The sequence below is a fragment of the Aythya fuligula genome, chromosome 4 (assembly GCF_009819795.1).
Source record: "Aythya fuligula isolate bAytFul2 chromosome 4, bAytFul2.pri, whole genome shotgun sequence".
Lineage (NCBI taxonomy): Eukaryota > Metazoa > Chordata > Aves > Anseriformes > Anatidae > Aythya > Aythya fuligula.
Genome location: NC_045562.1, coordinates 73260326 through 73281071, shown reverse-complemented (window position 1 = coordinate 73281071; position 20746 = coordinate 73260326). Strand labels below are relative to the sequence as shown.

Below are 20746 nucleotides of genomic sequence, written 5' to 3'. Positions count from 1 at the left end.
ACAGCACTTACAGACTCTAATCAGCAGTTAAGATAAAACAGTATGGCTTTTGTTCCCCTCCTAAAGCTCTTTTCATGTAGTGTCACTAGTTGCTCAACAGCCGCATTTATTCTGAACATCTTGTACAGCCCATGCAGTCCACATCAAGAACGTTCCTCAATCATTTTTCCTACAACAAACACTTTCAAAATACTTTTTATCCCAGGTTTATGAACCAAGATTAATCCTGTGTTAATGTCTATCCTTACTCATCCTGCAGCTGTGCCTGACCCCCCAAAACGTCAAAGCACAACTCCCCCACTGTGCCATCATCCGCTCACTTTGCTGATGGCCCTGATTTGGCTAAAAAAAGCCCCAAATGTGAACACTGGAGGAGGAGGAGGTCAAGCTGATCCCTAACAAGACAGTTCTGACAAAATCATGTAGGAGGATTTCTTTTCATTTCAACCCTAGAGGCATATAAGTAGACCAAAACTAACAAGTGCCAGATATAAATCTGGTACAAATGGATCTCTTTTTAGTTGAATGGAGTAATGCATCTTTCTACCATCTGATGATTTGGCCCTTTACTTCTCATTAGTAAGAAATAAATACGTTTTTATAGATGGAGGAAAACCAAAACACATTAGCTTTGAAGGCTGTTCATCAGTTCTTGTGCAACACCACTTAGATTAAGTTGGGAAAACTTAATTAAAAACATGAAATTTAAATTTCTCTTGAGAAATTAAGTGCAGGTCACTTCTTTCTGTATATGTGACTGACCCCCTTATTGCTGTTTGCTTTCTGTACTACTGTAAATTAACTAAACAAAACTGAATCTGTGGATTAGAATTACACTGTGCTGTTTACAGGAAAACAGTTTTGTGCTGCCCTTATAGTAGGGGGGCAGACGAGAGCTTGACATTTGCCTCTGCTGTTTGCCAACAGCCAGCTGGTCTGACAGCATATGTGTACTAGCAGAAGAACTGGCACGAGTACAGCTTTAAGTAGCATGTGCTATTTCCTGCAACAAGGGGGTCAAAAACCTGGACACGGTGAAAGCTGGAGATACTTTAAGATTTTGAGAGCTATATATAGAAAATGTAGGACAGAAATCCATAGAAAGAGAAGTCTTCACTATTTATGGAGCAGTTTACTACACTTTGTGCATAAAGAACTGAATATTGGGGTCCTCTTAACAAGAATTTACCTAGAAAAGCTTCAATACCTTGTCAATCTTAGGGTCTGGTAAGTAATTTTGAGTTGGTTTTTGTAAATATATAGAGTCTATGGCTGCAAATTTTTCCCTCTCTGTTTAAATTTGTAGTACAAAAAATTACATTCCCCATTGAAATCAATACTGCTTTTTTTGTGCGGGCAAGAGTGTTTGCCCCATAGCATTGTAGAAAAGAAAAGAAAGGAAAAGAAAAGAAAAGAAAATAGAAGAAGAAAGAAGGGAGCGTATAAGCTGTTCACTTGATTACAATTTTAAGACCCAGCTCCCACAGTGGGATATCGCTGTATCCTAATACTTTGGTGCCTAGGAAGCTCCCCCAGAGAACTCACTAAACCACCTGCTTCTCTCTTATGCTGCACAAAGCACAAGCATCGAGGTTGCATCAGACGCTATTTGCAACCCAAGGCCACGTGCAGCTCACAAACATACCTTCAGATCACCTGAGCTGACAGGTATGTTCCAGCACTGGATGGGGGGCACACAAATCACTCACAGCCCCTTTCCACCATGAGCCCAGCGAAGGGGCAGAGCCAAGCCACTAAGGGACATTAGGAAGGTCTGGGACATCCAGGGTGTCTGATGGATTTCAAACCCATGGTTCCTGCTTCAAGGAGTGGGTACAAAGCTGGAAGAGTTGTTGAACTGCCTGTCAGCTGGACATGTACACATGTGCACAAAAGCACATATTCTGGGGATCTGGGGAGAAGAAGAAAAAAAAAAAAAAAAAGGAGGAACTTAATTTTGTAGCATCTATTAATTTGTTAGTCGTCAGGCTTGCTAAGCAGAGTGCAGGAGGTGAGGGGAGGGGGAGCAGTCCCCATTCCTGCTATTTGACATGAGGAATAAAGAAAAGAGAATCCATTTATTACCTGAATCTGTGGTCTACTGGTCTGTAGTCTGCTTTCCTTTAGCTCTAGGAAGACTATATTTCTAACTTGTATTTGGCTGATACTAAGATGGTTCTAGGTTGAATTGTAAAGACAGGAAGGTTCAGAAGGTGCATACGAGTCAATGTGCAGGAGGTCTGCATTACAGCCAGAAACAGCATCTTCTTCTCCCGTGCTGCAGTCCCAAGTCTAAGCACTCTGTTACTACTGCTCTGTTTCAGAAGAAAGGCTTTCAGTTTTACTTTAGCTTAGGTTTTGGTTCCAGATAGCTAGCATCTTATTTTTAATTTCCGCTACCCTATCGTGAGATAATTTTCCAAGTGTACATCATTAGGATCATTTACCTCAGTAATTTGGATAGACTCATTAAATTGCTTCCTTTTCGTCTTCACAAATGAACCATATTTAATGGCTGTATTACATAACATACACGAGCGAGAACTACTCTGAACTTTCTTGAAGGGCAGTTTAGTTCTGTTCTACCACATTTATCTAAGCATCTAACTCTCATTTTTAAGATGCCAAATGTTCTTTCAATTACTATTCTGGTCACTTTTTGAGTTTCATTATAATTTATAATGATACAGTACTCAGAGAGAATCTGGAGATAAAACAGAGGGAGATTAGGCAATTTTTCAAGTGATATCTGCTGTCACCTTATAAAGAAAAGGAAAGATTGTTATAAAATGTCTTCAGCATATTCGAGTGTATTGGAATACCTAAACGTTCACTTACTAAGAAAATGTTCTTTCACAAACATACTGTTTGCATATAACATTACAGAAAACTGGGTGGGAGAAGCGAGATGCATAATAACATGGTAGTATTAAAGCATATATGCTCTAGATGTTATAATTTCAGCTCAGACCTGACATCCATGCAGCTATAACTCAACTGCCTTGTAATTTACATCTTTATAATCCCCTGCAACTAATAAAAGGTACGCCAATTAAGATGTTAACTGAACAAACGGAGGATCTTGTGATAACAACCTTTGCTCACTCCTTCCCTTTTTACCACCAATATTAGCATGAGGTGCTTCATTATGGCCAGACCAGATCGTGCTGTTCCTTTGTTCCTGCAAAATCTTGCCTTGTGGGCAGCAACCTGGCAGCCTCCCCATCACCAGAGGCTCCCTGGTGTTCCTGTAATGTGATGGAGGGAGTTTCATATGGAGGCAGAGCGAAGAGCCAGTGTACATCATCATCACACTTCACCGGCACTGAAGACAGAAAGAGTTCAGGATATTTTGTCATTAACATAAATAAAAGTGGGTATAGTATATATTATTATACACTATAAAAGGCACTCACAATATGTTCAGCCACTCAGCAAATAATGAAAGTATATATTCAATATATTAATGCAGCATAATTAATATTCTAAATGGCTCACGGCCTGACACCCATGTTTATTTTTTAAAAAAATGCTCATCTTTTGTGATTGTTTGCATGCCTTTTCCTTAAAAAATCAGTAAGCTTTTAAAAACGTGTTTACAGAGTTGAATAAATCACAGATTTTAACTGCACAGGCAGCTTTTTAGTGTAGGTTAAGAAAGCGTATCAGTAATGAACAGCTTGAGCACCATTCATGTGATGGCCTATACTGACCATCTACTTTTAGAGTATCAGATGCTGAATAGTAAGGTGTTTTGTTTTGTTTTTCTCCTTTCCACATGTAAACATTTTTTTTAATTGGCTGTTATGCTGTTATTTCTGACTGTGCTCCTCCATGTGTCCATTGCTAGTGTAGCAATTACAGAAATGCTTAGTACCCCTGTCCTTCCGACCACAACGTAAATTTATACCTGTTGAGTGTTTAAACAAGCTGTGGAGAAACCAGGTCAGCGTGCATAATACATCTCAGACCTGAGTGAATGAATGCACGATGGCTCTCAGTGATAGCAGAAGGCTTCTTTGGAAATAGGAATTCACAGAATCAATTTACCTGCGTATTCCCAGTACATGCTGCCATGTTTGAGTTAGCAAAGATAGATACATAATAGAAAGCATCTGATGCATGCTGCTTTTTGGTGCACAGTACAAATAGTTTAACAACAGACACACCTAAATGCATGTGCAAACAATATATCATCCTCAAGCCAAATGTCTTTTAACAGAGCCAGAGCTCTGTTAAAAAAATCTTGACCAGGAGCACTTTTCTTTTTCTTTTCTGTTCCTCAAAGCTCTCCCAAACCACATGCATTTATACCTGCTGGCAGGAAAAAAAAATAAATAACAAAAGCTTTAAAATAAACAAATATACAATAATAATAATATACAAAAATAAACAAAAATAACAAAGCTTTAAAATAAAAGCATAAAATAAATATATATTGCTCCTTGCAATTCAACTACAAAAAGTCCTATTACTGTTGATGTGTGTGTGGAGAGTGGAGGTAGCTAGAGTTTGAATATTAAAAGCAATTGCTTAACATTTTGTAATAAGAATCATTTTTCATAGCACTACATAGCTCATACACAGTTATATGGGATCATCCTCCTCTTTCATTCCCAGCTGCATAACATCTCTGAGCCACCTCTGAGGTTTGGAGAGGAAAAGACCAAGAAAGAAGTCTGAACTGTACCCCTTCAAGCAGAATACCTTTCAACATGTGCTGAAAAAATGCAGGTAACTCCAGCTTCTGCAGTTCCTCGGCTCATCAATCTTAAATCAGCTCTTTTCTGCCCGCCTTTTCAGAATATTATACTTTCTGACTCTGTCTCCCTTCTTCTGTATGCACTCTGGTCATTTTATTCCTTTCTTTGAGACTTTCTCTTTTCCTTGTTTGTTAGCAACTTCAGAGAACCAAGAAATATGATACTATTAATCAAACTATTTGTAATTTCCTAACAGAACTCAAGCAAACCTTGCTGCTCTGTTGTAGTACTTGAATCACATTTTGAGGGTGTGTCATAAACCAACGCAGATGTCAGCTAGTCTTAGGAGATACAATCAACAGACATCCAAAAAAAAAAAACCCTTTTCCTTTAAAACCTAGGAGTAATACATGTATATAGGACACACCTGGGTCAGTTTCAGGGACTTATATCTATAAATTTTAATTGAACATCTTGAATTGAACAGTAATTTATCAAGTTTATTGCCTCACACAAGTAAACTGTCTTTTGCAGCTCTGTCTCCAACCTATAGTTCTTACACTGATGTCTAAAAACCTAAAAACAGAAAATAGCCTTTCTAAACTCCTTTCTATACTTCTTGAATGTGAGGACCCAATTCCCAGTTTGGGAAATCTTTTTCCTCATAGAAACTCTGGGTCAACTTCATCCTGTTGTATATGAATGGATGCAGAAAGACATTTCTTTTACTCTTGATGTAATCTCAATCAGCTAACACTTGCAGTGGCCCACTGGCAGCAATATTAAATGAGTTCCTTCTGTAAGATTTCATCAATAAAATTTGTAAGATAAATCTGTGCTGTTTTTATGTCTGTACCTTTAAGAGGCCACCTGTTTCTTATTTACAGAGGAGCAGATGCAATTCCCTGCTTCCATTTGGATTTCACATGGCATTGCGCTACTGGAACAAAACCTAGGACTGTTAATGTTTTCTGGCAATGATCTGCATCTACACCATTGACTTGAGAAACCACTAGAAACCATTTTGTCAATGTTAAATATCATTTATTTTTCAGTCACTTCTTACACAGAGCAGTAAGGAAAGTCAGTTAAGCTAACAATACTGTATATAATGACATCACTCATTTATAAGACTAAAGCTATGTTTATGTGGGTTTATGATTATGCAGGTATATGTTAAAGCCCTCAGATGTATGAAAGCAGATGTATGAAATTAGCCCTCATCTTGACTTTGATGAATATGGAAAATTAGAGCATTGAGAAAAGGCCTGGACATTTTTCCCAAAAGGAAAGATAACTTTGTTTTGACAAGAATGACTTCATCTTGACATATTTATAATACAAAATAAAGCTAAAATAGAAATATTTGTAGGAACTGTCATAGCAACCTGTTTTGATTTAATTTGCCAAAATTCCATTATGGAAATCCACTCAATTTTTAGAAAATGCCTCATGCAATTTGCATGAAGAAATCTTTAAATGGAATGGAACCTAGTTCCCTGTCATAGTAATTTCCAAAATAGGATAGCAGTAGTCTTTTTTTCCCCACCACCTACTGTTGCAAGTTCTATGATCATTATAATTTGCTAGATGTTCATTCCATACTTTTGAACAGGTTCATTAATTTAATGAAGTATCATTGTTTTCCTTCCCTTTTTTTTTTTTTAAGGGATGGTTCATTCAGCTGTCATTGAAAATGCAGAATGCTTTGAAAATGTAAATATTCTCGCAGCATCATTCCCATTTGATGTGTGCTTTAGGTAATGCGTAACTCTTGACCTGATCGATCAGGATGTACAACCATCTTGAGAAGTAGTATGCTGCATAATTCAACTTGAATGTGCATAGCATTTCTGACAGAGAAATCACAGTTTTTATTGAAATGCAGCATTCTCATTTTACATGGAGCATTATATATGCTTCTCTCACAATTAACAGGTGCATGTGGATTTTCGGAAAGCCATTTTCTTTCTGTTTGAAACTACATCCACCTACAGACTAGAAATGAATGAGCCTGCTGATAGATAATTGCCTGTCTTCCTAAGCCTATGTGATTTATTTGCACTGGTCATGTTGAACAGGCAAACACAAAAAGGAATTCTTTATATCATTCTTTAACTGTCACTGAAAAGTGAGGACAGTGTAAAAGGGTGTGAGACACTTCAGGTTTATTTCTTTTGATTTATGCATCTATTTTTAATCAAAAAAACTGAATTCCACATTGCTGTATTGCTACTGTAGATGATAATAGCTTTCTTAGCTGATCTTTGTGTACTTCATGAAAAAATACCTGAACTTTTATGAAAGTTAATTAAAAAGAAATAGACTCAGTAAATTAGGTTAAAAGATCCATTAAGATGCAAGCAAATGTACATGTAAGCTTGCAACGGATTAGTCACAAGCAGTAGCAGTTCTTGCCAGTGTCTTTCTCTATTTTTTTCTCCATTTTTCTCTTCTTTTTTACTTATAGCTGCTGGTTCTTCAGAAAAATCAACTTTCTGACATTTGCAGGTTTCATCAAGACCTGAAGGAAAAGACTAGAATCATCCATAGACTTTTCATTAGTGATGCAGACTACTAACAACCTTATTAACTTTCTTCAGGCGATGTCTTAGTTATAAGTCTCTTGTGCATTTTGCAGGTGTAAATGGAGAGATGCATCATCTTGGACTTCTGTCAATAGAAAAATAAATAAATTAGAAACTTCACCTACTTTAGGATATGGGAGATATTTTTTGTAATCATCACTGTGTCTAAAACAAATCTTGATTCTATCTCCTCGTGGCTTTGTGCCCACAAGATAGAAAATATATAATAGCATTTCTTCTGATAAAAAGTGTTTAGCAAGTAATATATCACACGTATCTGTTTTAAATCTTAATTAAATACTGAGAATCTTCAAAGTAGTGCAAACCAGACATTATAAGCAAACAAAGGTTAATTTTTATTTTTTTTTTAAATGGGAACAACAGTTCTACAGCTAGTTATCTCCAGATTACCATGACGCAATGTTGGATATAGATACTCTTTGTCGTGTTTTGTCTACTAAAAGTCTCATAAAGACAACATGAGTTTGTATAATAGGGCCTGAGTAAGAATCAAAATTTTGCCCAATACTTTTAAAGGACATTGCAAAGAAGGGCTATGATTCAGAAGAATCCCATTTTCACATGGATGAGCAAGTACCAGACAGACTTCCATCCCACCTTGTATGTAGAGAAAGCACAGCAGGATGCAGTGATTGAAAGAGCAGAAGGTTGAGGACAGTCATTTCCCTGAAGTGAAGCAAGTCCACTGGCTGTTTTCTTAAATGGAGGAATACTTACTGAACCACATTTGGAAGCCACGGCAGCACAGAACAACCCTTCTGTTCCTCAGACTGAAAATTGTGAAGGGAGTGATTCTTCCTCTGTGGCAGTTATTAGGGTTCAGATATTAATCTTTCTCCCTAAGCTTTTCTTTGGTAAGGAAAAGAAAGGTATTCTAGGGACTGAGCAGTGCCAGAGGAACTTCAGCTAGCTCTGCAGAGGAATGAGCAAAAATACTTCCTGCAATTTTTATCAGTGTACTTTCTGCCTAGGTCCTCTAACACCTTCTGTCCTCTCTCTTAGAAGCTCAGCCCAGCTTTCTCCTTTGGTCTCTCTCGCTCATCCTGTTGTTCTCCCACATAGGCAAGGTACCTGAACACATTCTCTGTGTACATATGTGGCATGTTGTCCTGTAGATTGCAACATAATTGTTTGTTTATCTCCGGTAAGTTTCACTAATTGAAATCCCCAGCAAGAAAAAAAAATATATTCTGGCATTGGATAGGATTCAGTCCTGGCCAGTTTTCCTGCTGCTTTGAAGCAGTATGCAAACATAAGAAAATAGAGCTTGTTTTGCAAGGAGCTAACAACATCAGCAGCACAAGACATGAGGTGTTTACAAACAACAGATGGGAAGCAGCTAGAGGGTGGTGGTCAACACGAAAAGCAGCGTGCTCTGCCTAAGAGCTGCTTGCTCAAGGTTTTGGTAAGAGCCAAGAGCTTTAAGGAAAGATAGAAAAAACAATTTTTCTCTTATATGTATAATTAACTCAACTTATATGTAGCTTTAAGGAAGTAAAGGTGGTCATTCAAGGAGGCTTGAAGACCCGAACAGTTACATTTTCCTGGTTTCATTCCTTTTCCTAGCTGCAACCTATGTCCAGACAGTTTATGTGAATCATTTTATAAGGGAGAGATTTTATGACATTTGAATTGTTTACAGCACATTCTCTGAACAGATGCAAGATTTCTAAACCTTTCTTTTCCCCAAGCCACTTTGAAATACGAAAGGGTACTGTACCTATTACGCATTGTCCTGTTGTGCAATTAAAGGATGAGAGAGACCTCCACAAACATACACTCCTCCTCTGATAACAGGTGGTAGCAAATCAAGTTCAAAATAAAATGTTAACAGACTTTAAAGTCTATTCCTGTGGTTTTGAGAAGTAAACATTTAAAGAAAAGGCCTTATAACACTCTCCAATAGTGGTCATTAATCTTGTGAGCATTATTCCAACAGGAGCAAAGAGCAGATTTCTTTCTTGTATTTCTTTTGAAATTTTCAGGTCAGCTTTCTGAAAGAAGCTAAGGCAGTTGCACCATCCTCTCCAGCACAAAAAAGTGCATAGCCATACCCCTTGTGTTTTGTTTTTTTTTTTTCCTAAACAAACTGCATCTGCTACTTGTCTTCTGGTTACTTCAGTGCTACAAGTCAGGGTAAGTCCCTGGATGCTCTTAACGACAGAATCTTTTGAGCCAGAGAAAACAGTCAAAAGGGAAGGCAGAGGGCATGGTATGCCAGAGACTCTTACTGGCAGCACCCACCTTGCAGATGACTCTTCATACAGAATCCAATTTAAATGACCTGCAGGATGTGGAGGTTTTACTTCTGCTTATTGTGCAGCTCATACTAACATGTGGCACAGCAGCATGCTGCTGCAGAGGAGAGACAAGAAATATTTGTGATCCAGTGCTCAAGCAAATGTGCCAAAAATGACATACCTACCCAAAAGGTACCCACATGTGTTCGGGGGTGGTGAATGATTTTAGTCATTCGCTCTATATTTATGTGTACTCAATCAAGTCTGAAAGGTAATGTCTCATTAATACAAGGTACTGAAATATCTTTCAGAGCTGCTGACAATCTCTCTTCAGCATAGGCAGGCAACAATCTACTTGAAAGAAACCATCTATTACTTAGTTTGTCTATAAAGATAACCGAGCCTAAAAGCAGCTTAAAGCATTCCAAGTTCCACCTGTAGCTTTCAAGTCTGCTCGAGTTGCTGAGCATCCGGGCACGTTTCACTTGAGCAAAATAATGTTTTTGTCTGCCTTGCTAATCAAACTGCACAGTAATCCTGATGGTTTCATGACGTCTCTTTTCTATATGTAGCTGAATGCTGGCAGTGGGAGATCCCATGGCAGTTGCAAGCGTTTGTTAGGAGCTGTCAGTCGGCCTCCCTTGGCTTGTGAGAGCTGCGTTCATTTACAGAGCAGCTTTGCAGCTTGCTCCAGTTTTTAGTAAACAATGGTAACAAACTCAGTTTTCTTCCTTTTCTTAAAGACAGTTAACAAAAGTTCTTTATCACGTTCTGGCAAACCTCTTAGCAACAGTCCAGCAATGCATGCCTTCTGTCTTAGGTAAAAATAATCTGGACTAGGTAAGTAATCTGATTTGTTTCTTAAAATGGTACACTTCAAACAGAAACGCACACAGATAGTTGAACAAATCCTTTGGTTCAAATTTACAGGAGATGTATTTGCAGCTTAGTTACTGCTGAAGGAAAGAGGTTCTAGCATTTTTCATAACCATGCTTATTTACTGTTTGTGGTTCTTACACGTACACTATAGCTCATGCTCAGTTTAGTCAAATGCCTGGAGATACATTTAGCTGACGTTCAATTAGCGATGCAAGGCACTGTGATAAAGCAGTAGACAATTTACTATATTCTATTTGGCAACCTTGCTTGTTTCCATTAATATTTACAATAGGCTAGCCACTTACTGCCCCTATCTAGGAGAATTAGCAATCTAAAAGACAGAGTACAGAAATGAAGGCAAGAAACTGAAGGACTGTCGGTGAAATTTACCTAACATCACATGGCTCGATTCAGCATGACAGGAAAGACAGTAGCAGTACCTAGAAAAGTGGTTTGATGCAACCTTAAAGCCTACTAAAGGCACAAACAAAAGACCTAGCTTACAGCAACAATTTACACATCATCACCAAGGGCAGGCCAGCCTAGCATGATCTCTGTTTATACACTCAGAACTGGTTGTGTGTCAGTCTTAAAAGATAGTGGGAGAAGGTTAAAGTAATTCAAAGTATTTCTGTATAATACCGACTTACACCTGTTATATGGCTGTACGAAGTATGTAAGTCATAATGAATCTGACCAGATTTAAATCCATATTTCAGTAAGTTCTTGCCTAAGAATTTTTTTCCCTGCTGCAGACTTTCCCATGGACGCTGTTGTTGTGCCTTGATAAACGGAATAGAGGTTCCAGTTCAGCTCCCTTCCTCATTTATTGGGAAAATGAACATACAGCCTTACAATACCTTTCTCAGGATGGGGAGAAAGGAAGAAAACCTACTGATGACTACTACCTCTACCTGAGGGCAGACAGATACCTGTAGAGGTTTTCTCATGGGTCGAGGCAAAGAAATAATTTTGGCAAATCCCCTCCAAGCCTAAAACAGGCAAGAAGAGGAGAAAGCCTGGAAGGCCTCATCTCACTCCCTTCCTTGTTGCCTGTTGGCTCACATAGAAGCCAAGAAGGCAGATGGACACCCCAAAAAGCTCAGAAGAACAAAAGCACAGCAGCAGGAGTCACGCTGCCTCAAAAATGGCCGGGTCCCTCCAGGAACACCATCTCTGAGGGGATGCTTGCCACTGGGATTTGTAGGACGCCAGGCACAGTGACACTGGAGCAGGATGGGGACAGCACAAGTCCCCCATGTCCCACCCAGGAGAAACAGCTGAAGAAAGTGCTGCAGGGCAGCAAAACTCACTTAAGCTTGGTACAATTTGCAACACTAATTAAAATGAAAAGAGAAAGAAGAGCAATGCTTTGTGGAGATGGACAAAACCTGGTATTTGGGGTGGTGAATGCAGGGCTGAGCAACACACGTGTAGCAGGAAGGCTGTATGAAAGGGTTTTTATAGTTTAGAAGAAAAGCAGAGGTGAACTTCTTGCTGTTGGTCCTGGCTGTATAATAATAACCATCCTCTCCCTGCCTTTCAAAGGTACCTGGAGCAGGGCAGGACCTTGTTATTCCCCAAATCCCCCAGCCCCACTTCTCCCCCGGCTCTGCCCGGTGGCCGCCCCCCCTCAGTGCTCCCAACGCCCTCCCTGGGGGGCCGGGGCCGGCATTCCCCCGCCTCGACCCCACAAGATGGCCATCCGCCCGGCCTCCCCCATCCCCTCCCGCAGCCCTTTAACCAAACCCCGACCTCAGAGCCCGATCCTCCCCGTTATCCCCCGACCCCCCCCCCGTTATCCCCATCGCCCCCCGCCGCCCACCTGCGCCTCGCCCTCCCCCTGCCGGCCTCCCTCGGGCGCCTCCCTCCCCTCACACCCCCAGCCCCGTGCCTCCTCCTCCTCCATCCTCCATCCTCCTCCTCCATCCTCCCCCCGTCCCTCCCTCACGCCGTCTCCATACCCACAGCCCCGGCGCCCCCCGAGCGGCGGAGCCCGGCGCGGCCTCCCGCTGGAGGCAGCAGCGGAGAGGCGCAGGCGCGCAGCCTCCACCCCGAGTGGCTGCCGCGGGGAGGCCGGCGGCGGCTCCCGGGTCCTCCCCGGAGCCGAACGGGAGGCGGGGGCCGTGTGAGGGAGCCAGAGCCGCGCACCCAGCCCGCCGGTGACCGTCGCTGCTGGGGAGGAGGTGGAGAAGTAGGAGGAGGTGGTGGTGGAGGAGGAGGAGGAGGAGGAAGAGGAGGCGGCGAGAGGTTCTCCCACCCCCACCCACCGAGCTGAGGTGAGGCCAGGGCAAAGCATCCTTTCTTCCCCTCATCCCTTCCTCCTTTTCATCCTTACCCCCCCCCCCTCCCCGAGCTCCTTTCATCCTCTTTTCCTTATCCTCCTTCCCCCTTATCTCGCCTTTCCCTCATCCTTCCTGGTCCTCCTTTCCTTTCTTCTCTCCTTAGCCACCTTTCTCCACTCCTCCCCATCCCCCAGACTCCTTCTCCCCGTCCCCACGTTTCACACCCACCAGAAATAATGCTTCCTTCCTTCCTTTCTTATTTTTAACGAGCATTTTTAATTTTCGGAGAGGGAAAAGAGCCGGGGAGAGCCGGTGGCAGACAGAGATAATCCCCCCTTTCTTTAAAGAACGGATCTGAATTAATGCTCGTTCGGTGCTGCGCGTATGACGGGAAGAGGGGGATTATATTTAGGGAAGAAAAGAAAGGGTCAAAGGTGTGTTGCTTCGCTTCGCCATCTATTTGCCTAGCGTCACTTCGAGGTGAAATCCAGCTCCGTGCTAAGAGCAATTTATGATTATTCTCCTTTCTTCAGGCGTCAGAGATCTCCTCGTGCCTTTTATCCTGGTGCGTCCCCATCGTGTGCGGCCACCGCCGCGCTCCTCATGCCCGAGGGTCGGGGAGGGGGCGGTGGTCGCTGGCCTCCCTCCGCTCCATCCCTGCCCTCTAGGCCTGTTGAAGCCCCGCCGGCTCCATTGGGTGACCTGCAGCTCCTGTCGGAGGAAAGTTTGCTGGGTGTAAGAGGCGGCTTTGTCCGACCATGGAGCGGGCTTTGGGTGATGCTTGGTGGATTTTGGCGACGAGGCGGTGGTCCCTTGAAGCGTTGGGAGGCTGATGGAGTGGAAGAAGTTTTGCTTGGAGGCGGCGGTGGGGAGCAGCGAGGCTCTGTCCCTGCTGACAGATCTTGTTTGTGCTGTGGCAGTGCCTGGGGAAGTAACTTCAACATATTTTATCCCAAGGAGTGCGTAGCATGCACCTGCTCCTCTGTGGGGTAAGGGGCTGGACGTGCTCCCTCGTGCCGGGCCGGCGGCGTGATGCCAGCTTGCTTTTGGAGGTGTCACGGGTGATTTTTGGCACGGTTCGGTGGTTTCGTGCCTCCTCAGCTGTGCAGTGGCACATCTCTGTGGTAGTTAGCGTGTTTCAGGCAATTTCAGCCTGTTCAGGCTTCTGTTTGCTGAGCTAGAAGTTTGTTTGTGCTTCGTGGGGATAAACACTTGGAAACCCCTGTTATTGTGGCAAACTATAGATGCTGCAGCAGCTGGTTGAATAGCAAAACTCTGTCAGCCCTAACGATGTGAACCCCTGCATGTTCTCCTCTACCTTGGCGTGTATTCCCTGAGAAATGTTGATTGTGTTAACTTGTCAAGATTGCAGTGACTGCGGTGTGTGCTGAAGCACAAGGTGGAGAAGTAGCATCAATAGGAGCAGCCTCAAACGCTGTTGGTGCACACAACAGAGCCGGTTGGCTTTGTGGCTCTCGCAGTGCTTCTCCTTTTCTCTTCTACCTATTGTTTCCATGATTAATATTATGTATTGTAGCAAGCTCCTTGTACTCCAGGTCAAAGGGAATTATTTCTAGAAGAGAAAAAGTACTGCCCCGGAGGGTGAACTTTTGCACTCAATTGTGTAAAGCTTTGTTTACAGACTGCTGCAGAAATCCCCTCAGCTGTGGTGTGGGTAAGGTAGCTGTAATGCCATCAGTGGGCTCTGCTGGTGACAAAAGCCTCCACAGGAAAGCTCTCATGTCACTTGAGCCCTGCATGGAAATGCAACCCTAATTTATGCAGATTTTTGAAAGCGCTTTTTTAATATTAATGCTGAACATGCATGCTACTACTGAAACGCCTTTGAAACTGAAAACCAGGAGTATTCATAGACTGAGACTTTAAAGCCAAAGGAAGCAATTAGATCTTCTACTCTGACCTCTTGACTGTTACAGTCAATTGGATTTTATCCAGTTACTTCTGAGTGCAATAACTTGCATTTGGCTGAAACACATTTTCCAGGAAAAAATGGAATTTTGATCGGAAGACGGTAAGAGGTGGGGAACCCGCTGCTTGTTAAGTTATTTGGCTCCAGCTCCCGGTCGCTGGTTGCTGCTGTGCCTTTCTCCTCTGTGCTAAAGAACTCAAAGTATTTTCTTACCATGGATGTGTTTATCTGCTAGTACCCTGTAATTTCTCTCTCTTCTGTTTATAAAAACAGACTCTTTTATTATTAGATTTGTCACTGCACACATTTTCCTCACTAGTCAATTTCGGTGGCTTTTTTTTTTTTTTTTTTTTTCCAAATCCACTTTTTCAACATTTTTGTGAAAATGTGAGCTGGGTGCAGCATGCCAATGCCTTGTCTCAGGAGTGTTGTGTGAGTTTAAATATTACCTTGCTAGCATTACTCTTCTGTTTATAGATCACATTTACATATTAACACTTTGGCTGCAGCACTGTAGTTTATAGTCTCATTTTTACTGCTAACATTCACCCTCACAAACCCTTGGCAGGACTGTTTCTTTCCAGAAGAATGTAAAGTAGAGCACGTTTCTTGGTTGTAGCTTTGTAACTTTGGATGTAACTTTATTTAAGAGTTTTTTTTTCCTAGCATATGTTGAGTATACCAAACACTCTTGCCTGCTTTTGCAACTGATTTATTTCAGTTGTGTAGCATTCAATCTATAACTTGGGTGTTTTTTTTTTTATTTTATTTTTCTTTTTTTGTTGTAAGTGATCATGTCTACTTACAAGTAATTGAAAAAGTGTTTCATGGTATTGGCTCTGTTTGGGGAATTGCTTTGGGGAGTTACATTGTGATGCATTCTTGAAAGCTCTTTCTTTATGAGATGTCCCTTAAACAGGTTAAGAATTGGTTACTGGGTGCTGTTTTGTAATCAGACTGCCACAGAATACCATACCAAGTGCCATAAAAATTTATACATGCATACTGGTGGTTACATTTTTTATTATTTTGCTCAGGACTGCCATCATTCTAACCTGGCTATAGCTATAAACACTGTCTCACTGATTTTTTGTTTTACAACCGTAGAGCACAGTTGTAACATTAGCATTCTTTCATGCTTCTGGAATTTCCCCGGTATTTTCAGACCTATTAAAAATCTTTATCGGTGGGGTAGGCATCTCCTCAGACACTTCTGAGGGAATCTTTCTCCATGGTGACCCTTTTTGGTCTTGCTGACCAAAACCGTTGCAGAGTAATGCTGTTTTAGTGTTGTTCATGTAACAGGCTGAAGAAGTAATTCATCATTCCCATGAGACACGAGGAAGTCATCTCATTTCTTTCCAAATGCAGAGCTACTTACTGAATGCATCTGACCTTTCTGCACTATTAGCGGAGATTGGCTTCCCTGTTCAGTAGCACACCTTTGTCAGGGCTGAGATGCCTTTTGTTCTTACAAAGCCCCCTGCTATTTTTCCCTTCTGCCAAGAAGTGTTTTCAGCCTCAGCCATCAATTTTTACATTTACTGATTCAAGAACTATCTGTGATCTCTTAAAACTCTTCTTGCTATGTATGGTTTCTTCTAATAACAGCATTTAATGAAATGTGTTTTGTTGCCAAATTAGAGCAGTTATGACAATGCCTTCTAGGTATTACATGCTGTTATGCTGTTTGAACATGTGAGTATAGGATTTTTTTTTTTTTCTCTATAATGACTCAGGTATACAAGTTACTGTATTTCAGGGCAAAGTAGGCTTTTGCTTTTAATATAGCATGTTTCAGGGCTTGGCTAAAGGAAGCTAAGCTATTTATTTTCTCCATCCTTTTTTCATAGCGAGTACAGAGGGTAGGACATACTTTGGTTTCAGATATAATAAAATACAATATGTAGCTGGAAATGTGCAGGGCAGCCATAGAGGAGTAAAGAAGAGCAACATGAACCTGATAGTAATTACACCAGCATACTTGGCCATAACTCATTTGGGGTTCAGGTTTGTAGTAATTGTCCCCCAACACTTAATTTGGGGTAAGATGCAAGAAGATAGAATAAGAACAGATTGTAGGGGACAACATAAGTCACAAAAATGCTATATTTTAGAGGCTAGCTAAGGGCTTGACTAACATAAACCTGTTTGTTTATTTTCTATCAACACAGCATTTGTTATGGTGTGCTTTCTTGAGGAATTCCATACATTTTAGTGTTTATCAGTTGGCCAGCAAGGACTTCCCCAAGGGAGGGCTTCCAACACATCGAGCTTCGGCAGGAAGCTGAGTTGTTGAGACTCCAGTCTCTCTGTGGGGTTCCCTTATTGATGGGTAAGAGCCACCAGCTGTATCAACTGTGCTAGGAATATGAGTGTTCTCAAACTGCTGCTGAGTCTAGAAGACCTTGAACGTTATTGGACAATAACTGTGTTAATATTTTAATATAAAAGAGACAAAAGTGGTTAATGCTGCAGTAACAAATTAGTTGAAGACACAGCAAAGAGCAGAAGCCAGGTTTTGGCATACTAAAAAAAGTGGTTAATAACTAAGTTAATCTTGTATTCCAGCTTATTGTCTTACAGGAATTCAGAATTTTAAGAATCCAGAATATTTTCAGAATTACGCGGAGTTGCTTGTGACTGTTTTTGGTTTCCTGGAGTTTGAAGCAGCAATCCTAGATTTCTTTTTGTGTTATTATATGGGTATACTTTACTGATCTGTATCGATTGCTGTTACCAAAAAGCTTATCCATTGAATGTTTTCTAAATACATCTCAAAGAGTGCTAACAGTACTTTATTGTATTGAATCTTCAGTTGGGCAGGCTCAGCACTCTACACTCCACTTTCTGGATAAAAGCAATACATTGTTTATAAATGTAAAATGCTTATAAATGGTTTCCTATAAATTGCTTATGAATGGTTTCCTCAACATCATGCATGAGCCAAAAAGAGAGTCCTAAAGTATCTGCTTCCAAATGATGGTTGTATACCAGAAGGCATTCTTGGGAGTAGTGAAGTAGGTTGAAGTCATATCTAAATAACAGAAGATTTCCTGCTATTGGAAATTAAATTTGTGAGACCATCATCTACCTATACAGAAAGTCAGGGTTTTTATGTTATGGAAAGTTACCATGCTTTGTAACAGTGTTTTCCTTTTGGGTTGGAACAAACAGGTGAAGTTTAGAGTTTCCAGCAAATTTATTTTTATTTATTTATTTATTTTTCCCCAGACGGGGAAAAGCATACCTTTCTTTGAAGTATTTTACTCTGCTAAATCAGCATTTTCTGACAGCATTTTCTCTTTTGGAATATTTTTTGGCTAGCTGTACTCTTCAGTTGCATCACCCATTGTGTTAATATTCTAGTACTGAGAACACTGGAGGACCATTTTCAACACTGCCCAAGTTTAGAGACTTAAGTAGTTAGAATTATTTGGTTAAGGGAAGCTGAATCCTGTAACACAGGAAAAACAGCTCAGAGTTTTCATTTGGGAGGTAAAAAAAATAGTAGTTTTTTTGCGGTTACACGAAAGAATCTCTGTATTCAGTATTTTTTAAAGCTATTTTTTATAAATAATCCAATCTGTTGTTATCACTGGTGTAATAATTACTAAACATTTCTCTCGGTGGTGTCCCTGTCCTTTTCTTTGAAGCTATGTATTTTAAAAACAAGACTATGTTTTGTAATGCCTAAAGGATACTAGGATGTTAGAAGACAATTTGAATGTTAAGTGGAGTGTAGATTTCACGTCCACTTTAATAAGCAGAAAGCAGAAGAGATTTGTGTCCAAGGTTCCACCCAGTTGTGTCCACCCAGTTGCCCAGGTGACTTCTGCAAATGGGACTTAAGCTTTTAAGTTACTTAAGGCTTCTTGTAAATGGATTAATCAGTTTGTCTTTTTTACAACTAATCAACTTTAATTTTTAACGCTATTATTTACTAACAAAACCTCCCCTGTATATCTCAGTGTGTATGGGAATAGAATGATTTTTCCTTAAAACCACTTTCAGCACAGCAGAGGCAGCTGAGGCTTTCAATTCCCTAAGTTTTACTCTAAAGAAATCAGTCAGTGGGAAATACTTTATTCCTTATGTTTTAAATGGAGAAACTTTGTACACTGTGTGCATAGCTGAGGAAACTGTTTTTATCAGTACTCTAAATCTTTTCAAACTTCAAAAGAAACTCCAAAAATCTCTTCATAAAAGGTGAACTTTCAAGTTAGATTATGGAATAAAAATACTACTGGTCTTGTTCTAAAATTTTAGTAGGCAGTGGTTTTATTTCTCTTATAGTATCGTAATAATGGTAGCAATAACTGTGCTTGTTCCAAAGAAGCCATATTGAAAAACATTAACAGAACCTCTTGAAAAGAGGCATAAAAATTATTTGCAGATTTAACTTGCTTGAATAATCTGGGGCAGGCTATTGATCTGATGAGGTTTTGTTTCTTTGTTTTCTGCTCCACTGGTTTGAGAAATATTTTCTTGTTTACTGCTTGGTAAAGTAGGATGTCCTTTTTAGTGGTGTTCTCTAGCTTTTGAGTCAACTTAGAATTTTTTGTAAGTGATAATATTAAATAAATGTGTGAATTTAAATAGAGATCTGAGTTGATGTTCTGTGTTATTACGTACTGGCTTCCTTGACAGGTAACTGAATGGTCTCTATGATACAAAACGTGATCAGCTGTGGCAAGCTACCCATGGTCAATCCTTCATACCTGTACCATCATACATCCCCCTCTGGATGCAATATCCCATCTGTAAGCAGGATGGGGCTAATGAGCATAGGTGAAATTTGTTTATGGCCTATGTTGTGAAATACAGCAGCTGATTATTTTGTTAGATTAAATTAAAAGATCTGTAGGAGATAACTCCTCTTGAGAGGACTAAACCTCATGCTTGAAGTCCTGGAAGCAAAAGCTGCAGTTGATGTAACGCATGCCACCATGTTTATTTTTACCAAAATAGAAAAGGATAGATAGTAATGTTTTTTATTGTGTTGGAACATTTATGTAGAAGAAATGCTTATTTACGCTTGATTTTGACAGAGAATTTATCAGAACTCTTCGTATATGGTTGTGTAATGGTTTTAAGAGTTGACTCTTTAGATAACAAAAGATGGTTAACACTTTGAAGGAAAGTTATAAAATGGGTAATAACTACAGTTTCAGGTGAGAAATATCAAAAGTAGAAAGGTTGCATATTTAAAGAATCTCTTTTCTGTTTGTTTACAGATAATAATCAAAACATAACCCCATATTTTAGGGCCAGCAGTGCTTGAACATAGACAAATTGAGCTTTGGAAATGCCATTTATTTTTCCTTTTTTTTTTTTGACTGAGCTTCTACTATCACTCCTTGGCATTAGCAGTCCTGCGTGAAATAATTTAGCAGTTTAAATCTGCAAGTAGGAAGATGCTTTCTCCATTTGAAAAATGTAGGAAAACTGGTGAAGTTAATTCTTGCAATTAAAATCCACAGGTGATTTTTTTTTTTTTAAATGGAGCTAGAGTTGCAAAGAAGCAGCTATGATTTATTACCAGTTAGAAAGAAACAAATGACATTTTGTAACCAGGTTGGTGTGTGTATGTTGGGTTTTTTATTTTATTTTTTTGATTGGGGTCAAACTGAGAGAGATTGATGTATTTTTATTACAGCATATGAACTCATTTCTGGTTCTCATACAAATTGTCTTGAGTGCTTACTATAATCAAGTCAGAAATGCAAATGCAGAATTACAGCTGCTTAGTCTAATTTTAAACGTATCTATTATCTCTGTAATCTACATTTCCAGTGCTTAGATGCTAGGCAGAAATACTTCTAAGAAAAATAAATTGTCAGGAAGTCCATGAATGAAGAAGGATGAGGCTGTGGAGGGGTAGAGTAGGAACAAATACATTCAAGCCCTTGCATTCAGGCCTGAGTCCTGGGAATTTTGGGTCAATGGTGGTGTAAGGCTACTGCACACGAAGTTTCCTGGGTGCTGAGGAGCAGCCAGGGCCCAAGTCCTGAGCAGGAATATCTTTTACACGGGTTGTGGTTGTGTGAAAACAGCATCAAACTGTATGTAAATACTGTCATTCCCTTGTCTGCTTTC

At 40.3% G+C, this 20746-nt stretch overlaps 1 protein-coding gene across 3 annotated transcripts in view; it reads left to right on the top strand.

Moving 5' to 3' along the window:
• Positions 1–12641: 12641 nt before the first annotated feature.
• The window catches only part of CTNNA2 (catenin alpha 2), a 484674-nt gene continuing 476569 nt past the window's right edge, over positions 12642–20746 (top strand). The window contains exon 1 of one of the 3 annotated variants that reach the window (XM_032186536.1): positions 12642–12711. The gene's annotated coding sequence lies outside the window, so the exon portion shown is untranslated. Of the gene's footprint in view, positions 12712–12858; positions 13152–13210; positions 13283–20746 lie in introns of those variants that run through there. The other 2 variants (XM_032186537.1, XM_032186538.1) reach the window with 2 other exon arrangements.